This window comes from Peromyscus eremicus, unplaced genomic scaffold (assembly GCF_949786415.1).
Source record: "Peromyscus eremicus unplaced genomic scaffold, PerEre_H2_v1 PerEre#2#chrX_unloc_2, whole genome shotgun sequence".
NCBI classification, from domain to species: Eukaryota; Metazoa; Chordata; class Mammalia; order Rodentia; family Cricetidae; genus Peromyscus; species Peromyscus eremicus.
Genome location: NW_026734289.1, coordinates 3,771,617 through 3,786,706, shown reverse-complemented (window position 1 = coordinate 3,786,706; position 15,090 = coordinate 3,771,617). Strand labels below are relative to the sequence as shown.

Below are 15,090 nucleotides of genomic sequence, written 5' to 3'. Positions count from 1 at the left end.
TTTCTGCCTGGCCAACAGTCAGGACAAATCTTTGTCACTCGCCAGTCCAACAGCCGCTCAGACCCAACCAAGTAAACACAAAGACTTATATTGCTTATAAACTGTATGGCCATGGCAGGCTTCTTGCTAACTGTTCTTATAGCTTAAATTAATCCATTTCCATAAATCTATAATATGCCTCATGGCTTACCGGCATCTTCACATGCTGCTTGTCCTGGCAGCAGCTGGCAGTGACTCCTTCTGCCTTCCTGTTCTTTCTTTTCTCCTCTCTGTTAGTCCTGCCTATACTTCCTGCCTAGCCACTGGCCAATCAGTGTTTTATTTGTTGACCAATCAGAGCAATTTGACATACAGACCATCCCACAGCAGTCAACTGTCCATTTGAATAAGAGAAAAGAGATTTTTGTGTGCCCATATACTAGAATAGAAAGAATAATTTATTGTGTACACTGCTGGGTTTAACATGGTAGGCAAAGAGCTGCAGAAGTCACAATTCTGAAATAGGACCTGATTGTGGCAGGATCAGTGATTTTTTAATTCCCCAGCATGTATTGATCCATGTCATGTAAGTGAAGGCAGGCTAGATTTTGGGTGTACAATATCGGAAGGTTAGCATGAGCCCATGAATATTGAATTTTGAACAAAGAACTCTCCTTTCCATATGCAGATATTTTCAATCCTGCTTGCCATGATTTTTTCCATTAGCTATAGCTGTGTGTGCCAGGTCACAGGTCTCAGCAGCTAACTTTGCACATAGGGGTGTGGCGATATGATATCTTATTAATACCATTCCCTCTACCAGAGAACTGTGTTCTCTTTTTGAAAGTCAGTAGAGCCTTGTGTTTTTTTCAATTCTGTTTATTTTTTAAAAAGACAATTATTTGTTTCACTGTTAAAATTTGATTTTGTTTAATGCATCTCTGCTCTAATCTCTTATTTTCTTCTATTCCCCATTTTTTTCAGGTCATTAATAATTTCTTTCCATTTTTCTCAAGTGAGTTATTTCTGTTTAGAGCAATGTCTCTTGTTACTTTGGCTTGCCTCATACTATGCAGTTGAGAATTGCTTCGAACATCTAATTCTGCTTCTGCTGCCAAGTGTGGGAAAGAAAGTTCTGCAAACTGCTTCAAGACTAGACCTAACTGGTCATTGTGAAGTAAAAATAGACTGGTAAATGAGTGTCCTCCAACATCTCTTGATTGTATTGCAAACTTCCATATGAAAAGGGACCTGTGTAAGAATTGAGTTCACTGACCAAATTTAAAACAGGTGTACTGTCCTTACAGAAAGGGATGGGCTAGAAGAAGCATCAAAGGTCTTTGCCTTTGACTGTAGCTCACATTAGAAATAAGTAGTGAGGTGATCAATTTTATGTATTTTAGATGATTATTAATTGTTCTGACTGGCCATTTGCATCCACAGAACAGGAAATCAAGAATCTGGATAAAGAACTGAACTTATCACAAAACCAAACTACCGTACTTACACTAGTTTGACCAAAATAGAACTGGATAATATGGTGTAGCCCTGCCTAAAGTACAATTATTTTACAAGTTTAAGATGAACAACCTGAGAGAAAATGCGTGACTAATACATATTGTGCTCTAACACAAACCCCTAGTCTCTGAAGCACATGGCCATGTAGCTTGTTTCAATTTTTTAAAATAATTTTTGGGGATTATATTATATCATTTGCATTATTGCTTTTCTACTTCTAAGCCATTCCATAGACACTTCATTGTTTTTTAATTCGTGATCTCCTTTTTCTTTAACAGCAGTTCTTGTTTTATATGACTTAGGTTTGGCTACAGAATTTCTGAGCTATGAAAGAAATGGTAGCCTGCACTAGCCAGTGACTGTGTAATAAAACGCACACCTCTTGGAAGAGGAACAGAAAGTGCTCTGAGAGACTGGAATAGTTTCTACTAAAATACATATTTCCCAGACTAGAGCCCTGTCTCTCCCTAGGGTAGAATCCAGAGCTGTGAAGCCCTGTGCTGCCTTGGTCATTTGATCTCTGCTCATCTAGTAGAGGAGCTGCTACTGTCCTGAAGCCCTGTTGCAGACAAGCTATTAGCAACTTTGGGCAAGCCTAGCAATCAGGAGCACCAGTGAGAGGTAGATTATGAGTTTTTTCCAGGGTTCTCCTCTAATTAAGATATATGGAACCATGAGGTAGACCATCAGCAATGCCATGGTGAGTAGAGGTACTTTGCCTTTCATGCAGGAGGAGCAGGATGTCTGAGCTGTCAGATCTTCTGGGAGTTGAATGGATCGTGTGACAGACTGCTTCTGTTGGAGAAGCAAAGAAAGAAAGGAAACTGTCACCATGAAGCATTCTCAAAAAAATAGAGGGTTGGCTGAATGAGAGTTTTACTAGCATGTGTGCATCCTATATTCAACTTTATCATGAAAAGGTAAAAACAAAAATTTGAGCTAGTGAGATGGCTCAGTATGTGGGTAAAGGTGCTTGGCCCCCAATCCTGCATCTGCAGGACCAGTGTGGTGGAGGGTGAGAACCAATTTCCATAAGTTGTCCTCTGACAGCTCTATGGACATTTTGACTTGAACCCTGTCCCTAATAAAATAAAAATGTCATGTCTTAAAATGTCACCACAAAACTCAGTATTTGCACAATCAATGCTAATTAAAATGGTTCAGCAAGGTGATGGTTGCACATGCTTTTAATTCCAGCTCAGGAGGAAGAGGCAGACAGATCTCTGAGTTTGCGGCCTGGTCTACAGTCCAAGTTCCAGGACAGTCAGGGATACATACAGATACTCTGTCTTGAAAAAAAAACCAAACCAAACCAAAAATTAAATCCATAAAAATAAATGTTTCCAAAGCATATCCTTAATAATTTCAGAGTGAAAATACCATGTTTTGTAACCAGAAACCACACCTAAATATCATGCATGAAGCCCTATAGGAAACTGGAGAATAGCAATATGGTAAGGCAGGACATAGTGTTCAGGGCCTCGATGACGCTCAACATCAGCACACCCTTGACACTGACTCATGATTTCACAGAGTCAAACCATGGGAAGGTTCTGCACTCTCACATGGAATATGGATGGCCTGGGTTACATCTCCACAGGCCTGTGAACACCCATGACCAACAAGCAGGGTTGAATATGGTAGCCCAAGACCTTAATCCCAGCCTTCAGGCAGAAAGAAGCAGATGGACCTCTGAGTTCCAGGCCTGTAAAGACTATGTTGAGAGACCCTGTCTGGAAAAGAAAAAGAAAACTGCATAATGGAATATTTGTCTTTTTGAAAGCAAATCAAGAAATTCTGCTCATCAAGAAACAACTGCCGGTTGCAGCTGCTGGCAAATGGCTGTAAATAAACCCTCAGACAGTAGTGAGAAAATGTCCAACTTAGAAAATATTTGAACAGAAAGGGCAGCAATGATATGAGAATATAATGACCAATAAGTGGAGCTGTGAAGACACTCGGAGGGTTTGAGCAGTCACTCTGCAATCCTAAGGACCTGAGTGTGAATCCTCAGCACCTACATAAAAACAAATCCTGGAATGTCGTGGAAGCCTCTAACCCCAGCAAGGGATGAAGGACATAAAAGTATCCTGAGAGCATATGGTTCAGTGAAACCCTGTCACAAAATGAAGATACATGTTATTTCTCTCTGGTATCCATGTTTGCACATAGGGTTATACAATCTGGCATGGTCACACCTGTGTCACACACACAACACACACACACACACACACACACACACACACACACACACACACACACACACGACAAGCAATGGGTAGAGGGCAATGCCCACAATCAACTGATGTGGCGATTGAAATTAGAGGAGAAACTGGAGCACCTGACCAAGAGGACTGCCCCAGTGTACCTGAGGGAAATGGGAAATGTTGTGGCAATTTGAAAAACCACTGGGTAGGTTTGGTGGCAGCCAAACATGGGTCCCTATGAGGCAGCTTCTGGGAGAAATGGAAACATAATACAGGCTGAGCAACCTTAATCCAAAACCTGAAATCTGGAGTTCGAGAAACTGAATTTCAGATACAAGTGTCCCTGTGCCTCATTATCGTAATTAATTGTCCTTTGTTTATGACTTCTCATCAGAAACTGCCTGCCCAGGCTCAGGAAACTGAAATTGAGGTCTCATCTGTGAGAGGAGATTGATCAGCCTGTTTGAGCCTCTTCTTGCTCCTCTGATTCCCCCCATGAGTAGTGCATGAACTCAAATCTTGGAGATGTTTCTAATTGGTAAAAAAAAATTCATCATCAGGGTAGGAGACTATCATGGAGACTCATTGGACCAGGATGCAAGAGTCTTTTGTGTGATTTAAAATCTTAACATTAACATAGGGGGTTTAAGCCAGAAGTATAGCTCATCAGGTATCTTCTAGTGGGATAAGAAAGCTGGGTCCCATTGGCATCTAAGTGAACTTGCAGAGTTGGGAATAGCCATGCAGACATTGTTCTAAACAGAGACCATTTTCCCATTACCAGTGGCAAAATGAGCCTCCCCTTATTTGGTTGTGGTAATCTGCAAGCTTGTCGTGGGTTTGGTCCAAGGGCTGACAATGGCACTTTAGCATCATCAGTTTAGTGGTACCCAGACAGGAATTATCATTGAGTTAAGGCATCAGTGATACAAGAGCCAACAGCAATTAACAGAAGCAGAAGGGCCAAAAGCCTTTGATGGTTGACAGACTTCCTTATCGAGAAGGAACTTGGAAATGAGAATGAGCATCAGTTATTATTATTATTATTATTATTATTATTATTATTATTATTATTGGTTTTTAAAGACGGTTTCTCTTTTTAGTTTTTGTGCCTGTCTTGAATATTGCTCTGTATATCAGGCTGTCCTTGAACTCACAGAAATCTGCCTGGCTCTGCCTCCTGAGTGCCAGGATTAAAGGTGAAGATCAATAATTACTTTATCTCAGGTTCCATATGACAAGAAATTACCTTTAGCTGTAACATTCCAAGGGGAGAGGTTGAACAAGGGCAATGTATTGGCTCATATAATTACTTCCTGCTGACACTGGCACATTATTGTAAGGGCCTTGGAAGGCTAGAATGTTAGTCAAAGGTAAGGAGGCAATTTAGAAACTTCTGGTTCATTGAACAGCTGAAGAAACAGCATTTGCATCAGTTGGATTAGTTTATATCAGCTTTCATGAAGTTCAGGGCTCATACTCATGTGGAGCAGGTTGTCATTAACAATTGATGCTTGGATGTGTCTGTCAGCAAAGTGCAAACCTGTGGAGACAGATATAAACTAGGAACAGAAGTTAAAATTTATGACCTTATTTGGAACTTTTAGACCCATATAATGCAAGCCTTTATGTCATCAGACCTTTATATTTCTCAGACCCTTGTCAGGACCATCCAACCTGTCAAACAATAGGAGAGTGTGGATTAAGAAAAGACAGAAAAAACAGAGACATACAAGAAACACAGGATAGATCTGGGAGGACTGAATAGGAGAGTGTGGATTAAGAAAAGACAGAAAAAACAGAGACATACAAGAAACACAGGCTAGATTTGGGAGGACTATCACTGAATACTGTTGTATCCAGTTTATTCTACCCAGTGCTTATATACAGTTGAGCAGTAGACAAGGGAGCATCTGCAAAGCATATTACATTGTTACAGACTTCTTTATCTGAAGGTTCTTTGGGTTCAAGGAGCCAAAGAATAGGAGAGTGTGGATTAAGAAAAGACAGAAAAAACAGAGACATACAAGAAACACAGGCTAGATTTGGGAGGACTATCACTGAATACTGTTGTATCCAGTTTATTCTACCCAGTGCTTATATACAGTTGAGCAGTAGACAAGGGAGCATCTGCAAAGCATATTACATTGTTACAGACTTCTTTATATGAAGGTTCTTTGGGTTCAAGGAGCAGTTAAGCCACTTCCCTGCAACACAGATCTTAAAAAGTTTTATTAATAAAAACGAAGAGCCAGATATTGGGGTAAAAGCTGAAAGATTAGAGAGGTAGAAAGCAAGCTACTACATCTTAGCCCTATGAAATCCTCTGCCAAAAGAGAGAGTTAGCTTCTCTATGCACCCTGCCTTATTACTTCCTCTCTTCAGAACCTCTCGAAATAGTTACTGAATCTCAGTATGCAGAAAAAGTGGTTCTACATATTGAAACTGCAGAATTTATCCCTGATGAGACAGAATTAACTTTGTTATTTATTCATTTACAAGATATAATCAGAAACAGGAAGTATCCCTTATATATAACTCACATCCAATACCATATGAGTCTGTCAGGCCCTTTAGCAGAAGAAAATGAGGAGATTGATCAACTATTGATAAGAAATGTACAGGAGGCCTCAGAGTTTCATAAAAAAATCATGTCAATAGTGAGGTTTTAAAAAAGGAATTTTCCATAACCTGGAAACAAGCTAAGGAAATTATATGGAAATATCCTACTTGTTCATTTTACAATCAGACTCCACTACCCAAAGGATGTAACCCAAAGGGCACTCAGAGGAATGAAATCTGGCAGATGGATGCATTTCATTTTGTAGAATTTGGAAAATTGAAACATGTGCACCACACCATTGATACCTACTCAGGATTTCCATGAGCAACTGCTCTGAGTTTCAAAAAGGTTGATTCTGTATTCCAGAAGTTGCTAGAAGTTATGGCCATCATGGGTATACCTATATATGTTAAACCTAACAATATCTAGCCTATGTCTTTGGTAAAATGAAACAGTTTTTTGCTTATTACAATATAAAACATATTACAGGTCTACCATGAAATGCTACAGGAGAAACAGTCATAGAAACATCAAATTGAACTCTAAAGGGTATGCTAAATAAACAAAAAGGAGCAAAAAAATCCCCCAGAAATAGATTACATAATGCTTTATTAACTTTGTATTTTCTCAATGCTAATGAGAAAGGAATAATAACTGCGGAGAGACATTGGACATTAAAAAAAAAAACTACAGAGTTAAATCAGCCTGTATATTTTAAGGATGTGCTGACCTCAGAATGGAAACCAGGATATGTGTTACGTTGGGGATGAGGTTTTGCTTTTGTTTCTATCAGAGAAGGTAAGCTATAAATACCATCAAAATTGATAAAGGGCTGGGCAGTGGTGGTGGTGGTAGTGGCGGCGGCGGCGGCGGCGGCGGTGGCGGCGGCGGCGCACGCCTTTAATCCCAGCACTCAGGAGGCAGAGCCAGGCGGATCTTTGTGAGTTCAAGGCCAGCCAGGTTTACAGAGCGAGATCCAGGAAGGGCATAAAGCCACACACAGAAACCCTGTCTCGAAAAAAAACAAAAAAAAATTATGTGATCAGGGATTTAGCTCAGTGGTAGAGTGCTTGCCTAGCATGCACAAGGCCCTGGGTTTGATCCTCAGCTCCAGAAAAAAAAATTGATAAAATTTCAATTTGAACAAGACAGACCTCTTAATTAGAAGAAGTGATAGTTTCTCAACCAGCATGACCATCCAATTGAAAGTAACTTGGCCTATTGGTATTACATCACACATAAAATTCATAAGTCTTCCTAAATGTTTGTTTTTGCTCTTCTCTACAAACACTTATCACAAATGGTGTTTATGTAGTCCCAGATCAATTAAAAATTAAAGCTGGCTTTGGAGTTAGATAATGACTCTCTCCTTCTTTAAAGCCAAGCATGTTGTTAAAAAGAAAATGCATAATCTCTGTATCATGTCAGAAGAATCAACTGATATGGGGCAGAAGAAAGCCAAAATTAAGGGACGATTCTGTTGCCACTGTTCTCATAATACTTTGATGCTATTTTGATTCTTTAAACTTTCCTTAAAGTATGAATTTTATATATGAATATGGCGATTTCTTAGAAAATTGGGAATCAATCTCCCCCAAACACAGCTATATAACTCTTGGGCATATACCCAAGGAATGCTCAATCATACCACAAGGGCACATGCTCAGCTATGTTCATAGCATTATTATTTGTAATAGCCAGAACCTGGAAACAACCTAGATGCCCTTCAACTGAAGAATGGATAAATAAAATGTGGTACATATACATAATGGAGTACTACTCAAGAGAGTAAAACAATGACATCATGAGGTTTGCAGGCAAATGGATGGATTTAGAAAAATAATCACCCTGAGTGAGGTAACCCATACTCAGAAAGACAAACTGGGTATGTATTCACTCATAGAAGGATAATAGATGTAAAACAAAGGATGACTAGAGTGCTACTCACAACTCCAGGGAGGCTACCTAGAAAATAGGACCCTAAGAAAGACACAAGGATCACCCAAAAACAGAGAAATGAATGAGGTCTACATGAGCAAAGTGAACGTGAGGGGAGTTAATGAAGGGCAAGTGTCGGGAGAAAGAAAGCTTAGGGGAGCAGGAGGTCCCAGCTGGATCAGGAACAGAGAGGGAGAACAAGGAAAAAAAGATCAAGATAAATGGAGACCCCATGGGAATAGGAAGAAGAAAAGTGCTAGAGACATCCCCAGAAATCAACAAAGATACCTCCACAATAAACTGCTGGAAATGGTCAAGAGAAAGCCCAAACTGACCTTCTGAGGTGATCAGATGGCTAAACACCCTAACTGTCATGCTAGAACTCTCCTCCAATGACTGATGGAAGTGGATGCAGACATCCATGGCCAGGCCCCAGGTGGAGCTCCAGGAGTCCAATCAGCAAGAGAGAAGAGGGATTGTATGAGCAAGAGATATTGAGACCATCATTGGAAAAAGCACAGGGACAAATAGCCAAACTAGTGGAAACACATGAACTATGAACCAATAGCTGAGGAGCCCCCAACTGGATCAGGCTCTCTGGATAAATGAGACAGTTGATTAGCTTGAACTATTTAGGAGGCCCCCAGGAAGTGGGACCAGAACCTGTCCTTAGTGCATGAGCTGGTTTTTTTGGAGCCCAGAGCCTATGCTTGGACTCTTTGCTCAGTCTGGGTGAAGGGAGGAGGGGACTGGACCTGCCTCAACTGAATCTACCAGGCTGAGCTGAATCCCCGGGGGAGTCCTTGCACTGGAGCAGATGGGGATGGGGGGTGGATTGGGAAGAGAGCGAGGGGGGGCCCATAGAAGGGAGGACAGGGGAATACATGGCTGATAGGTAAAATTAAATTAATTGTAAAATTAAAGAAAATGAAGTGCTTCTTCCATCAAAGTGCTAAAAGAAAAAAATCTGTTTTGCAAGCTTTGCTGACTCTGATGTCTGCCCCCAGCATGTAACAGGATCCTCTTAAATTCTGATTTTTTTTCCAGTGGAAAAACTTTTACAACTCCCAAACATATTCTGTTACAGTAGTTTATTTAAAAATTTAAATTGGGGCGGTTCACTTCCACTCAAACAAACAAATGTTTCAAATAAGAATAGCAAGACAGAGAAGAAAATATTAATAGCTGTACTCAATATATAATACATGAGTTATAGTAAGTCACCAAAATCGTTTATGTGCTTTTATTAAAATACAACAATGGGCACAGGTGGCATTTATTTGTTATTAGATTAGCCAGATAAGGATTAGAATTCTGAGATTGGAACAGGCAAACACAACTCTATATTTAGGATCAAACATGTTGATTTCTACCTTCCCTCTCCATCTTCTTTACTTTTAGCATCTGAAAGTGGCTAATCAATAAAGAATAGCTAGCTGGTGAGTCTTTCCAAATGGCAAAGGACAGGAGCCAAGGACAATATTTGGTAGTGGTCATGAAAAGAAGTGTTATTTTTTTTCAACCAAGTGAAGTGATTCTCTGCTCTAAAGTATCATTTTCAGCATTTTTGCAAGTTTAATATCTGATTCCTTTGTTCCCAGAAAAAGATGTTCTCCAGAAATAGATGTGCAGCTTAGGTCACATAAATGCTATCTTGTAACTCCACACACAAAAAGAAACATGAAAAAAAACAAAGTCCCACTGATGAAGGAAGTGATTTTGTAATTCATGCCTTGTGACAGCACCCATCTCCATGGTGTATCTCAACCCATCTTTCTCTAGGTAGAAGAAACTGGCATGCTGAGAGGCTAAACTGCCAAAGACATAACCAAGAATTTCCTGGGTGTGCCTGCTGTCCTGCCCTTGTTTTGCACTCTGTTCCTCAGACCTGCATTCTAAAGCCTTACCTGTGGCTATTTCAGACCTTATTCTCCTTGGATAACCTTTCATGTAGCTCAAAAGGGCCTGTTTCATGTCCTAGGAGGAGAAGAAAAAAAAATCAAAGTGACTTTCCACATCTGATAAGGTCTATTTACTTTGAAAGGAAGAAATTTATCAAAGATCCGTTTACAGAAACCTTCTTGAAGAGGCACAGAAGTTAGAGTGATACCGACAAGTTTTTACAGGGATCTACATACATCAGCCCTGGAGTTAATCTCCAACATAAGGTAACTAGTGGACACATTGCCAGTCATTACTTACACCCCCACTTACCTGGAATTTATGGTGCTACATTGCTCTCAGCTTTAAGGAGCCTCTTCTGACCTTCAAGGAAGGACATAGCATAAGATTGAAATTCATTGTCAAGGCAGTGAATTCAGACCCAGTTCCCCATATCTGAAAATTCCAATGGTCAGGAAATTCAAGGAAAAATACATTCATTGAAGTGAAGCTTGTATATAACATACTAGAAGAATTTAGCATGGTACTTGTTATGGCAAGACAATATCAGGGGACACTTAGTGACAGGATGAAGTGGTTTGTGAGTCTTTGGGTGTCTCTGGGTCTTTGTAAAACTGTGACAGGGAAACACAGGTTGGGTACAGGAGGAAGTAGAATCTCTTCTTCTGAGACAGATAAGGTGCTGTTCAGCATTTCATGAAACACATATCTCACTGACTTGTGAAAACCCCTCTGTCATATAGTGCTTTCTTAATATCTTTGTTACACTGAGTTATCAGGCAGAGCAACTTCGAATGGGAAAAATTGATCATAGCCCACAATTCCAGGTAATAGTTCCATTTTGGGAAAATCAGGATAGGAACTCAGCTAATCGTAGTGCTGTGAGATGGTCTGTATGTCAAATGTGTTCCTGATTGGTCAATAAATAAATCACTGATTGGCCAGTGGCCAGGCAGGAAGTATAGGTGGGACAAGGAGGAGAATAAAGCTGGGAAGTGGAAGGCTGAGTCAGAGAGACACTGCCAGCCACCACGATGACAAACAGCATGTGAAGATGCTGGTAAGCCACGAGCTATGTGGCAGGGTATAGATTAATGGAAATGGATTAATTTAAGCTGTAAGAAAAGTTAGCAAGAAGCCTGCCACGGCTATACAGTTTGTAAGCAATACAAGTCTCTATGTTTACTTGATCGGGTCTGAGCAGCTGTGGGACTGGCAGGTGAGAGAGATTTGTCCTGACTGTGGGCCAGGCAGGAAAACTCAAGGTAGATCATATCACATCCACAGCCAAGAGCAGAGATAAACAAATGTACCCATGCTGCCTGTTTGCTTATGCTTATGATCTAGCTTCTTCATACTTACACAGTATAGTGTGCAGACAATGCCCATTTTAGGGAGTCTTATCTCAATTAACAATTAATAAAATCCCACAGAGACAAGTTCAAAGAAAAATCTGATCTATATAATTCCTCATTGAGGGTCCCTTTTCCCAGGTGACTAGTTTGATTCAGTCTGATAATAAAAACTAAGAATCACACTGCCCCACCATCACTGCCAGGATTTGAGATTTCTGCCTGCATTCAGAGCTGTGTTCCTCAGCCTGTGTGGGTCACCACCCCATTTAGGGTCACATATCAGATATACTGCACATCAAATATTTGAATTACAATTCAAAACAGTAGCAAAATTAGGGCTGGAGAGATGGCTCAGAGGTTAAAAGCACGGCTTGCTCTTCCAAAGATCCTGAGTTCAATTCCCAGCAACCACATGGTGGCTCACAACCATCTGTAATGATATCCAGTGCCCTCTTCTGGCCTGCAGGGATATGTGCATACAGAATACTGTATACATAATAAATAAATAAAAATTTAAAAAAACAGTAGCAAAATTAAAGTTAAGAAACAACGAAACAGTTATGTTTAGGTCTCACCACAACACGAGGAACTACTGTTCATGCTATTTAAAGATTTAAAGGGTCAGAGAATTGGAAAAAAAATAGCCATTGATCTAGAGTGTCCAGTGGAACCCGAGTGTCTATGTTGTTAACTATGAAGGTGCTTGCAAAGGAATTTCCTGAATATCCTTTGCTCTAAGGGAAACTCATGTTCTGTGTGGAAGACTCCAGCTATCTGACCATCTTTACTACCTAGTAATAGCAGACCACTTTGAGCTACTGAACAGAGAGTACAACACCCACTACACACATGCTGATGACACAGATTTTAGTCACACTGGGCTCCATGACCATATCACGCTCCTATGGGTACTTGTTCCTAGACTGTATCAGCCTCTTCCTCTAGCATAACTCTGCCTAGCTGTTTCCTGTAGACTCTTTACCAAGAAGTTGTTTAACAAGTGTCCTTCTCAGTCAGCATTAAGTCTATAATGTCTTGTGGCTAAGGAGATAAGGAGATGTAGGTACTTTTTTTTTTAATTTTACATCTTATTTGTATTGTTTTTTTTCATTTTTCATTATTAAGAAATTTTCTCCTCACCCCACATACTGTCCACAGAGCCCCCTTCCTCCCTCTACCCACCCCCATCCCTCTCTCCCAAGCCACTGCACATCCCCACATCCCCCAAATCGAGGTCTCCCATGTGCAGTCAGCAGAGTCCAGAACACTGAGCCTAGGCAGGTCCAACCCCCTCCACATTAAACCAAGGCTGTTCAAGGTGTCACGACAGGCAATGGGTTCCAGAAGCCTGCCCATTGACTTCGTATAGATCCCTATCCCCTGTCTGGGTGCCTCTCAAACAGTTCGAGCCAAACAACCATCTTCTGTTTCCAGAGGACCTAGTTCAGTCTCATGGGGGCTCCACAGCCACCAGTCCACAGTTCATGAGTTTCCATAAGTGTGGCCAGTCACCTGAGTTGCAGGTACTTATGATGCACTTTAGCATATATGAATTTCTATGATATTATTACCTTGTGTACATGAAATTTCAGTAGGAGATAGACATTCAGTTCTACACAGGGAAAGAACTGAAGGATGTTCAATCAATAAGGGAGAGATCTCTGGCTTTGGATGAAGGGGATGCTGAAGGGCTTCTCTTGTATCCCAGCAGAGGCTCCTGCAAAAGACAACTTGTCATCTAGTGTAAGGAAAGTTCTTAGCAATCTCAGTTCCCATGACATCTGCAGCTCTTCCCTAGACATTCTAATGTATCCTGGAGAGCTCTGTGATGTCACTATGTTGTGGCAACACCCACTGTACTTGGGAAGTTTATTCAGTGCCTTCACCAGTTACTGATGAACATGATGGCATACTGAAGAGTCTAATTCTGAAAGAGAATGGAGATGTTAGAGAAACCAGAGAGTGACTGAAGAAAGCTGACCTTCAACCTCAATGTAAAACGTCAAGAAAGAAATGGTCAAGAGAATCATGTAATGAGTTCTGTGCAAGAAAATGGAATCTTCCTGGAAGAAGTGGGCTTGTGCTGAATCTTCCAGTAATGGGGAACAGAATGCTGGAGTCTCTGGGAACCAACAGAACTTCCCTCCTTGTCATGCTTCTTGAAATTCATGGATTCCAGGATATTAATTGTTCTGGCTCAGAAGCTGGGAACTGGTAAGGCCAATGCTTTATGCTGGGAACTCTTGGCTTTCATTCCTTTTGGTAGATAGGCATTGATGTGTGAACATGAGACCGACATTAAAGCAGGAGGGATTAATGAGATGTGCCCATTTCAGAACAGGACATCACTCTACGTCAACCACAGTGGCTAACTTTAGTTACTTCCCAGCTGCTCTGTGTTCCTCAGTTGTCAGTGAGGAGACTTGTTGAGTCTGGTGACCATGTTCTGCCCTTATATGTCTTCTCCATCAACAGTTATATGGTTAGAGTGACCCGTGAAGATATTTGGGGAACCTCTAAATGACTGGAGTGATTATGAACGATGGCAATTTTTTCCTGAATTGTTAATCCAAAGGCTTGTGGACTCTGCAGCCAAGTTGAATTCTGAGTCTGCAGCTGTGAATGAGCCTGAAGAGGCTATCTCCTTGGTTACTTGGGGCATGTGCAATGAGGGCAGAGAAAACCAGATAGCTGGGATAACCACATCCCTTCAAATAGAGGAGACAGCCAAGTTCCCCAGAGGGGGCATCTGAAGCACTGGACAAAATCATTTGCGGTGTCACCAAGTCACTTTTAAACAAGCTTTCTCAAACATTTGATTAGGACTCAGGGTGGTCTGTTTATTATATTTGCCTTGTGATACTGCAAGTTCATTTATGTTCATCTACCCACAAGGAGCACTAGAGAGCCACCATCCCACCAAACCTTCCTCACCAAGATGCAGGTGAAGCAGAAGATGCAGACTGACCACTCAGCTACAGGAGATGACCATTGAAAGAAAGTAGCACTGAGATCACCTGATCTTTATCACAGAAGAGAGAGTGAAGAATAGGTATTCATTCTTTCAAACCCTGTGGTTTCAATCTCAGGTTCACTCTGTCATCATTACTTCATTTTATATAAGGTCTGTGTTTCTGGTAGGCTGCATCTTTAGGGTATGCCTTCAGGGTATGCCAAAATCATGTCTCTGAACTCCTCCCAAAGGCAGAACCTCAAATGTGGACAGGAATGACATGAGGACAAAGACTATTCTCTTTCCTCTAAAAAGAAACAAAAACAGAGCCTGTGGCATGAGTCATAGTACTCATGGACTGAGGCAGTAGTATGAGTTCCCAGCCTGCATTTGAAGAGATTCTATCAAGTGCTGTCTAGTGTGAGATGTTAGTTGCTGTGAGTTTGAGTTAATTTTTTTGTTACTTACTTTAAAAGGCCTTGTACGTTTGATTCTCCAAGCAGCAGTTGGAGAGGCCTGGTCACACCTCTAAATGTGTCCATACAGGGACTCTGACTGATCCCTGCTCCTTTTGTTCCCCTCTGAGAGGACACACCTGCATTCATTTGTTCACCATCCAATTGATAGAGTTCTCCCACTCTCACTTAGTCTCTCTTTCTCTGCAACTAGAATTAA

The 15,090-nt window shown here is 40.9% G+C and overlaps 1 long non-coding RNA gene across 1 annotated transcript; it reads right to left on the bottom strand.

Moving 5' to 3' along the window:
• Positions 1–1,911: 1,911 nt before the first annotated feature.
• LOC131901109 (uncharacterized) lies at positions 1,912–13,248 on the bottom strand. The gene is made up of 4 exons (XR_009376362.1): positions 13,034–13,248; positions 10,420–10,470; positions 10,113–10,182; positions 1,912–2,292 (listed from the first exon to the last, which is right to left on the bottom strand). It is a non-coding gene; the product is annotated as an uncharacterized LOC131901109 (long non-coding RNA).
• Between the last annotated feature and the right edge of the window lie 1,842 nt (positions 13,249–15,090).